This window comes from Rhinolophus sinicus, linkage group LG01, assembly GCF_036562045.2.
Source record: "Rhinolophus sinicus isolate RSC01 linkage group LG01, ASM3656204v1, whole genome shotgun sequence".
NCBI lineage: Eukaryota > Metazoa > Chordata > Mammalia > Chiroptera > Rhinolophidae > Rhinolophus > Rhinolophus sinicus.
In genome coordinates, this window is record NC_133751.1 from 161,189,252 (window position 1) to 161,199,679 (window position 10,428).

General features: G+C 41.0%; 1 long non-coding RNA gene across 1 annotated transcript in view; it reads left to right on the plus strand.

Annotated features, from left to right (window-relative positions):
* Nucleotides 1-3,062, plus strand: part of LOC109451261 (uncharacterized) — a 520,178-nt gene extending 517,116 nt beyond the window's left edge. The window contains exon 7 of the long non-coding RNA XR_012498202.1: nt 3,030-3,062. This is a non-coding gene — a long non-coding RNA (uncharacterized LOC109451261). The remainder of the gene's footprint in view (nt 1-3,029) is intronic.
* Nucleotides 3,063-10,428: the final 7,366 nt, after the last annotated feature.

The window sequence follows — 10,428 nt, forward strand, 5'->3', positions numbered from 1 at the left end:
AGGAAGAAAGGGAGGGAGGGAGGGAGGGAGGGAGGGAGGGAGGGAGGGAGGGAGGGAGGGAGGGAAAGAGGGAAGGGAAGGATGGAGGGGGGAGGGAGGGAGAGAGAGAGAGAGAGAGAGAGAGAGAGAGAGAGAGAGAGACCTTAAGAAAAGCTTTCTTTGCTGAATCCCATGCGGTACCTTGTATACAGCAGATGCTCATGAGTGGGTGTGGCTGACTGTTCCTCTAAAAGTAATCTCCCAAGTGCAGTTAAAGTTTTATTTACTTCAAATATGCATTTATCTGCATGATATCTAAGCTCAGTGCTGTTGTGTATTTGAAATACACCAATATGCAAAAAAAAAAAAGGGGGGGGGTGTTTCAGAGTAACTAATAAGATGTAAGTGAAAAAGGGAATAAAGAAAGATACATGGTTAAATGGAAATTTCTCTCCCAAATTAAAAAGGGAGGCTTATTGGAGAAGATCCTGAGGTGGGGATTTGACAGATCACTGATAATATCCAAATATCACTTTAACCAATAAACTTTAGAATTCCCCTTGGGAGAAAACATTTTTATAAAAATTTTCAACAGGTTGTAAAAAGTGCAGTGATTTCAGTCTTTCTACCTGAAGAGAGTTTGCAGACAAGTAATGATATGGTCAAGAGAGTGAAATGAACCACCTGCAAACTTGAAAACAATGTTGTTGGATAGCATCGATCGAACCAAAACTGGGGTTTCTATAATGTCTTGCTATATTCTAGTATCTATTGTAATTCTATTATCAAGGTTTTTGCAAGTTTTCACACAGTTTTTTATTTTGTTTTGTTTAGTCAGCATCAGCGATTAGGTCTCTGGGAGAAGGAGGCCTTCCTGCTTGATTGGAAGCCCAGACAACTAACTGATATGGCTCAGTTGGCCAGCAGATCCCAGCCAGGTAGCTAGCGATAATGAAATGTTTTGCCTACACAAGATAATTCATCTTTCGAGCCTGCATTACTGTCAGGTAAAAAATAGTCCATTGTTAAACTAAAATTGCATTGTAAATAGGCAACTTGCTAACTTGGGCATAATTAATTTTACAGTTAATTTCTATAACTATTCAGGCTCTAGTATTTGTTCCTGCAGTGTTCTTTGAGGCATTTTCTTTTTCATTTTCTATGGACATGGGGAAGAACTGACAGTGGAGTGGGATTTGTTGGGGCATAAATGTAGTTACCTAAATAAGAAATTATTGTGATAAAGTCTATCAATAAAAATTTAGTGATTAAAAACAGAAGTGTCAGACTTGTTCCACGTCCCCTACCTCCTACTGAATTGAAGTAGATTTTTTAATGTTCTTTTAATGGAATTTTTCATGAATGAATTTAATTAGGTTTTCACATTTCTTGGTCTACTCTCATACATGGCTTTTTTAAATATAGGAAAAGGACAGAACTGAAAATAAAATAGGAGAGGGAGGGAGGGAGGGAGAGGGAGAGAGAGAGAGAGAGAGACAGAGAGAGACAGAGAGAGACAGAGAGAGACAGAGAGAGACAGAGAGAGAAAGCAAAAACCTGCTGATGCTTCAGTGTCCCTAAAATTCCTGCCTTCATTTTGTCAATCTTTCCAAAATGACAGTGATGTTTATAGAGCACACATGCGAAAGTCCAGGGTTCCTTATAGAACTAACCACTTTACTATGTCACTAACACAGCAAAAATAGTATGAAATACTGTAAAAATTTTGATAATCAGGATTACAATAGATAATAGAGCATGCCAAGAATAAGTGAATGCTCTATACCCCCAAAATCAAAATTAAAGTAGTAATTTAAAGGTCAAGCCTTTTAAATTGGCTTAAATTGGGGTTGTATGTGAAGCCAAATTTGTCATGCCCTTCCTCCTTCGGTTTCTCGACCTGTAAAATCTGTCAAACACTTCCCTAGAATCTATAAGAAATTCATCATCATTGATAAACTTTGGTATTATTACTGAGGCTTGCCTGGTCCAAATTACTCCAAAATTTTAAGTCAACTCAGCCTTATCTCGAGCTCTGTAATTTTGGAGTTTGTTTATAAAATCTCTAATCAAAATTTTCAGGCAATACAAACCAAAGTATACATTACTCATGTCACCTTCTGCACGGGAGATAGCCTAAATGGTACACATTAAATATAGATGTATATTTATATAATTATTTATGTTTATATGGATTCATCCTCTTGGGAGAAAAATAATTCCCTGTAGTGGACAGTAAGGTCCAATCTGGCCGTATCCCTACAAGTTCTCTCTGACATGTGACCACACATTGACCAACTCAGCAAACTTACCCATAACTTTTGGTCTTTGGGGGTGGGCTAAAAGACTTTTTTCTGTTTAACCTCTTTCAAAAGTTCTTCCTATGTACTTTTTATTATTATTAACATTATTATTAAAGTATTACTGAGTACCTACAATATACCAGACACTATTTTAGTGCTTGGAGTGCATAAGAGAACAAAACAAAGATTGCTGCCTTCATGGGGTTTACATTCTAATAGAGAAGATAAGCAGTAAACAATAACCAATAAATAAGTAAAGAATTGGGGGAGTTTTTCATAAAGCTCAACCTATATCTATTTCTTCAACCCTCCCAATGATTCTATGAGTCAATTAATTCCCTCTCCTAAATCCTTTAAAGTTGGCCAGAGTGGATTCTGTTCTCAGCAACTAAGCCCCAAGCAACGTAATTCACCAGCCTGCTTTGTCTCCACACCATTAAAACTAAGAGGTGTGATCTAAAAATATGGTGAATGTTTAAATAAAAAAAAATTATTACAGTAAAAGACACATTGCCATTAATCCCCCTCAAAGTACTCACCCTCGCTTCGAACACACTTTTCCCACCGTTCTTGCCACTTTCTGAAGCAGTTCTGGAAGTCCTCTTTCGTGAGTGTCTTTAGTTGCGCTGTCATGACTATCTCCATGTCCTGAATCATTTTGACTCTGGGGAAGAGCCAGAAGTCGCAGGGTGCCAGATCGGGCGAATAAAGTGGATGAGGACACACCGTACTTGTTTTATTTGACAGAAATTGCCATATACCAGAAGTGATGTGTGACACATAGTGTTGTCATTATGGAGGATGAAGTAAAGACAGTCATGTAAGAGGACTTCCAGAACTGCTTCATAAAGTGGCAAGAACAATGGGATAAGTGTGTTCTAAGCGAAGGGGAGTATTTTGAAGGGGAATAATGGCAATGTGTCTTTTACTGCAATAATTTCTTTAAATTTAAATATCCACCATATTTTTTTATCACATCTTGTACAATAGCAAAGTATTTATCAGTCACCATCCTTAGCTGCCAGTAGCTGCCTTGTTGGGGGATGGGGGTGGAATCATTAAAGGATATTGAGAAGAATTGCCTTGGACGACTAGAGATCCAGGTTTGGAAAACAGGAACAAAGACAAGCCAGGCAGCAAAAACACAGTCAAGGTCAGCCATGAAGCAGGGTCTCTCACACTGCTGACCAAGGCACAGAGAATGTCCGCAGCTGGGCAGGGGATTCACAGGGCTAGTTCTTTACATTAGTAGTTCCACAGGCAGCATCTCAGTGGGCACATTTAATTGACCACCCCTACGAGCCTGCCCCCAGCTGACAAAATTGAAAAAATTATCTAGTGTTTTCTAGCTTCTCTAAATGGAAGAGGCTGTGCCAAGTGTCATAAGCTGATAAAGACCCATACTTAGAAAGAGGGCTCCAATGCTGGGCAACTCCTCCAAAATGACAAACATCTTTAACAAAGGACTCTCTCTAAACTTCCTCCTTACATGTACTTCTGTTTTTACAAGGTAATGTCTGCACGTACTACAAATCCCTCACACATCAACAGTAAGGCACATGGCAAGTCTTCTAGAAATTGAGACATGAAACTAAATATACAAGAGAAAATGTAGCCCTAAATATACACAGGGTTCAGCATATGGCCAGAAAGCCAGGCTGTGAAACCCTCATTTTTCTGGCTGTCGGGCAGGTGAAGCTGTAACCTCATGAGGCTGGTCCTCGGGCTGGGGACTGGCCACCTAGATTGCCACGACCAGGGCTTCCTCCACCAAGAACACATCGGAAAGCAAGTGAGACAGAAGGTTGAAGGTAAAGAGGGGAGGCGTACCTCAGTGTTTCTCCAATTTATCACCCTCTACGGAATACTGCAGTCAGCTGAGCCGAACTGCTACGATGTGAGAGCTCAGAGCTCTGGTCCTGTCCATTGGCCCGCCCTCCACCCTCCACCCTCCTCAGGCCGAGCTGGGTTCTTCTCCTTCTTGCCTTTATCATATTGCTCACCCTCTCCTGTAAATATCTAGTTTGCTTACTTGTCTATCAACCCTGCTAGATGGAAAACGAATTTGTATCTCTAGCACAAAGTACAGTACTTGACTCCTATAGGAAATAAGTACATAGTTGTTAAATACATGAAACAAAAGGCAGAAACTAAAAATAATAGCTGCTTCTGCATTATTTCTTAACAACCTCAGAACATTAGTTGGAAATCTTAACTATTTTTTGTCAAGAGATGACCTTCAGAAAAGTTTCTAAAAACACCAAGGCATATAAAGAAGAATGAAATCTTACCATTTGCAACAACATGGATGGACCTAGAGAACATTATGCTAAGTGAAATAAGTCAGATGGAGAAAGACAAATGCCATATGATCTCACTTACATGTGGAATCTAAAGACCAGAATAAATGAACAAACTAATCAGAAACAGTCTCAGAGATACAGAGAAAAAACTGAACATTGCTAGATGGGAGGAGGGTGGGGATGGGGGAGAAGGTGAGGGGATTAGAAAGCACCATCAGTAACCACAAGATGGCCACGGGGATATGAAAGACAGTTTGGGAAATATAATCAGTAATGTTGTAAAGATTTTGTAGGGTATCTGATGGACACTTGTCTTATTAGGGAGACCACTTCATGGACGGTGTAGATGCCTGATCACTGCACTGTACACCTGAAGCTGAAGTTGAATAATAATGAATGTCAACTACGATTTAATATATACATATAGTCACAGGATGTGGAGTACAGCATAGGGAATAGAGTCAGTGGAACTGTTAACAGCTATATACAATGTCAGAGGGGGAATAGATGGGGGGAGAGGTGTTATCACTTTGTGAGGGGTATAAATGTCAACCTATTACATTGTTTTGTACACCTGAAACCAATAATAATAAAAAATGAATTTAAAAAATTAAAAAATAAAAATAAAAACACCAAGCCATTAGAGGGTCCAGTTGAAAAGCAGTTCTTTGAGGTCCCCCACACCATGGCGCCATTGAACTGAGCTCTTTGCCCAGTTCAGTTTCCTGAGTCCCAGCCCCAGCACACTCCACTCCTACCACCATCCCATAAACCCACTGCTTACCATCATCCTATTTTCTATGTTCCTCTGCAAGCAAACGAGCTACACCTAAGGACCAAAAATGTCACACACCCCTAGGATGGAAATCAGTTACTTTTTAACAGTTTGTCCCACCCCACCCTGTGTCTAGCGTTTTTCGAGTTGGGACTTCCAATGAACTATCTAGTCTCCCATCACTATTCTAACTAGCTGGAATGGAGGAGATAGTAGCATTGTTTAGCCTCTGTTGCATAACACACCACCCAAAACCTTGTGGCTTCAAACAATGGCATTTTATTATTGCTCATGAGTCTTTGGTTGGCTCGGTGCTGCTGCTGGTCTGGGTTGGGATTGGCTGCTCCTGGCTATGCTTGCTCGTGCATCTGTGGTCAGTTGGCTGGTCACCTGGGAGCCGGATGGTCTAGATTGGCCTCCCTCATGTGTCCACAAGATGGTCTGCAGTTTTCTGCAATGATGAGGGCACCCGAGTCATATATCTCTCATCATCCAGCCAGTGTAACAAAAGAGGGCAAGCAGCAGTGTGCAAGCACTTTTCATGTCTCTTACCTCTCACATTTGCTGTTATACCACTGGCCTCAAAGCAAGTCACATGGTCAAGCTCAGAGTCAGTGTGAGAGGGGACTGACTGCCCAGGGACGTGGGTACCAGGAAGCCATTAACAAATTGGAGGTCGTTACTACAACAATCGGCCACACATCCTTGACCCAAGGTGACTTCATTCTTCAACCTCTTTCAAACATTTACTGAGGTTTAATTTGGAGGTTGGAAGACGCCACATCATTTAAGGTTTCTCTTGTGTGTACCTCAGGTGGTCAACTGTGCTAGAACAACACCTAAACATTCCACACAGCAGCCAGGCTAGTGAGCTTTTGAGATCGACTGTTACGTGCATGCTCCTTCACATGAATCTAAATCCATAAACAGACAGATTTTGGGAACACCATCCCAAACTGTATCCCCAGAGCCTAGAACATGGCCTGACATATGGTAGGAAGTAATTCATTCAGCAATTTGTTTTTCTTGAGCTCCCACGTGTGCACTGTGCTAGGGTTAGAGGTACAGAGGTGAAAGATCTAGTCCTAGTCAAGAAACAACGGAGGGCCAAACTAAGATTGAGGTGTCGTGCGGGAGACCCTGCTCGCTGCGCCATTTGTCGTGCGGGGCGGCCTTGGGGGTCTCTGCTCCCGCTCCCCATACAAGAACGCAGGACATGGTGAGGCCAAAAAGGAACACCCACGGAGCCATAGATGGGGGAATCATACCACTATATTCTCTCTGGCGGCACTATACTCTCAATGGAGGCTGGATTCACACTGTCCGCAAACCGCCATCCACACTTGCCAGCCCAGCCACCATCTTCTTGCTAGCCCCCATTCTTTCTCTCTTCTCTCCCTCTCCGCTAGCGTAGCCACAGCAGTTATATTGTGGCCAATGGCTCACTGGTTACAGCTGACGGCCAACTAGCCACAGCTGATGGCCATGCAATCACAGTTGGCCATTTACTACCTGAGCCAGCACCTGTCTATGTGAGGCCGAGAGCCTGGAAACTACTTTCTGAGGCCCTGCCCCCACACTGGCAAAGGGGTGGAGCAAAGGTATCAAAATTGAGAAACGGAGGGAAAATCAACAGGTCTTGGTGACTGATTATATGTGGAAAGGAAGTGTGAGGAAGGAATCATGGCAACTACCAGGTGACTGGGTGGATGGTAGTAGAGAGAGGAGACAAGGTTTCCCCAGATTGCAAGCCCAACGGTAAATGACAGTACATGGATTCATAGTGTTTATTGTTTTGATAACAACTGTAACTAGAGAAAAACCTACTCAATAAGCATGTGTGACTTTCCTTAGCCCTACACATTCTGAAGAATCCTTTAAACGCCAAGTCTTCAATATTCTTGTAATTGCCTTTTCAATGTGTACTCTATACCATCTCAAACGTAATCAAACCTAAACTTAGTAAAATTATTTTTCTATAGAGTAATATATTTTTATTGTCCTTGTCTACTGCTAGAGCCAACAATCTCTTTTTTATTGCTATTATCTTACAATCATAAAAGCTCTGTGGTTGGGTGATGATTGCTTCAAATGAAGAAACTTAGTCCAGGTAATTTCTCACGACAGAAGTCCATGAGGAAGGTGAAATCTGAAATCAAGCATATCAGATAAGGCATCCAAGTTGAGGTATTTGATTTATAGCCTATCCTTTCTAATGATTAAATATTTGGCTGCCCCGTGGAAACCACACATAGTCATACTGCAGTGTTCAAAGCAGGTTAACTGTATACTAACTTTCCACCTTCATCCTCTGGAGAAAAACTTCAGCCTGCACACAACTTGTAATAACAAAAGATTGGATGCTAAGATCCAGGAAAGAGTAGAAGCAACTAATGAGGACCTGAGCATCAAATTACTCTCCCTAAGCACCACGTTCTAGCAAAGTTTCTCTTTGTGGTAAAGGAACTCAAGAACAGCTGTTAAAAATATGGCACTGCTAACCCTTTAACAAATTAAAAAGCACCATCTGCAGGCAGTGAAGTCTGGATAAGCAGATGTGCGCCAGTATGAAGCCCAGGGAAGAGAAAATGGCTTGGCAGTGCTGAGGTTAACGGGTCTGAAAGCAGACGGCATATGTTTCACCAATAAAAGGAGTACTCCACTACAGAAGCCAACAATTTGTAACGTTTATAAATCGTTATTGAACCTCTAATGTACCTCTAAATACCTGCATTCATGTTTTTAAAGTTTCTTTACGAACAGTAACTAGATCAATTACAGAGGACTACAAGTTCAGCATCTTTCCATGTACCATTAGTCGTTCCGTTTAGCTGAAGAGGGTCCCTACACTATCTTTAATCTGTTTCTTTTCCCCCCATCCAGTAACGCCTCTCATTAAAACTAACTCTTTTGAAATATGCAACACTGGCTAGCTTGTCCCACTTGCTAATGGTCCTGAATTGATTCTTAATTAGTTGCAGTTTTGGAAAGAATCCAATTAAAATAGTGGGGGATTCCAATAGCAGAAAAGAACCAGCTAATATGTGTTATGCTCTGAGCTGCTGATCTTTGCATTAAATTTGCTCAAGCAAAAGGCAGCTATGCAAAATATGGCAGGATTCAAATCATACTAAACATGTTCAGGTTTTAAACAGAAACCTTCACGTGGTAATTTATCCTCTGGCCATAAAACATGATCAAAGAAAGGCAGCCAAATGATGTTAGAAAAATTATATACTTCGTTCCATTTTCTCTCTCTTCTTCCTAAAAGGACAGGTTACTAATTCAGGAGAAGACAGCAGAATCTTTTCAATAAATTATACTGTATGTTTTATTTGCTGTGTATTTTCCAGTCCCCTACTTAAATTCCAAAAGGGGAGAGGAAGCTCAGTGTGGGGAGAATTGGAAAAAAAAAAAGGTAGGGGAGGGAAATCTCTAGCTAAATAGGATATTTTCCTATGTTCTTTCCAAAAGCAAAGAGTTGCTACCAGCAAAATTCCCAGTGTTGTTTATGAGGGCAGCTGGAGGTCATTTGACAGGTATGGCTTTTATGGTTCAGATTTAATTATAGAAAAGCAAGGGCTCAGAAAAGCAAGGTCTCAGGAAGCCCGGGCAGGAGAAGGACTCGTGCCACTGCTGGTAGGTGACAGTCACGTGACCAGCTTTTGTATTCAGCAGTAATAACTCACTGCCCGCTGCCAGGATGGAGCCCCACTGGCCTATCCCCTAAGGAGCTTCCAGCAGGCGGATTCACAGAGTCTTTGATCTGCAGATTAACATGATCAGGAAGGAACACAGGCTTTGTCTTTTGCAAAAACATCTTCAGTCCCTAAATTTGTATCCAATGCAAGGTTGAGCTCATTTTTATTTGAGTAATGAATTGCAGTAATTAATCCACACATTGATTTTTTTCAAGTCTCCCTAAAGGCTATTTCCATTTTTAATTTATAGAAAATATACACCATTCCCTTAATAAAAGACTGCTCTGTATTTCAAAATACATACGGGAGAGGAGGCACAATCAAGCAAACAACAAAAAGGTGAAACAGGTGATGTTAATGATTCGAGCAGTGACTGAATTAAGCCGTCACTTTTTAAAAATCAGTAAGACAAGGCTATTTCTATGGAATTTCAATATCTGCTCTGGATCTGTCCAAATATTTCAGAAGGCTCTTTAAAGAAGCAGTTATTTGAAGTACTCAATATTCACATGGATAAATATCTCCTTTTTAAACTAAGCTTTTTCCAACTATTAATAAAGGGACAACCTGTGGGGGGCGGGGAGAGAGAGATAAAGAAGAGTGTTAAATCTGAATCAGATGAAATTATTGTGGAATTTCCTTTTGTTTTAAGAAGAGGTCATATCATTTCTTCCAATGTCTCTGACAAAAGAGCATTTAAAATAGAGCTACAGAGAGAGATGAGCCCTTGTCTCAGCTACACCTTAATGAAGTATCCCCAGGGCTTGAAATGATGGGATTTTTCTGACTTGAAAAAGATTCTTTTCTTGCACCAGGGTTCTTAGTAAATGCCAATAGAGAGTAATTGTAGTGAGTTGTGGTGAGTAATACAACCTGATATTTCTCTGAAAGTCATAGGTAAGGAATAGTGGGAAATCTCCCACAGCCGGCATTCAGCCATGGCCTGGCACAGCCCAGGAGGAAGGCGAGTTTGGAGACACATGCAAACTAAAGAAATACCTGATTAACCTTTCGCTGACTCTGAGCCACGTGGTGCGCAGTGAGCCTTCTTAGAGTGATGGCTTTAGAAGAAGATGTTAAATTTAACCTCTGGCGCAATGATAAATTGACAATAAAAAATTCAATGGCTTGGTAATTACCAATCACTTTGGACATCGGCAACATTTTTCAGTTCTGTCACTGCGCATTTGCACAAAAGCTGCAGCTGAAATTCTCTCGATCTTCCTCTTTTTAACTTTGTTTTCCTGATGCAGATTAAATCTGCCACCCTATTACTGATTCATTTTCCTAATTTTTCATGTCTGCACCATGCCCCAGCTGCACCAGCCTGATAATTGTGGGGTCCAGCCCTGATGATTAGCATCAGA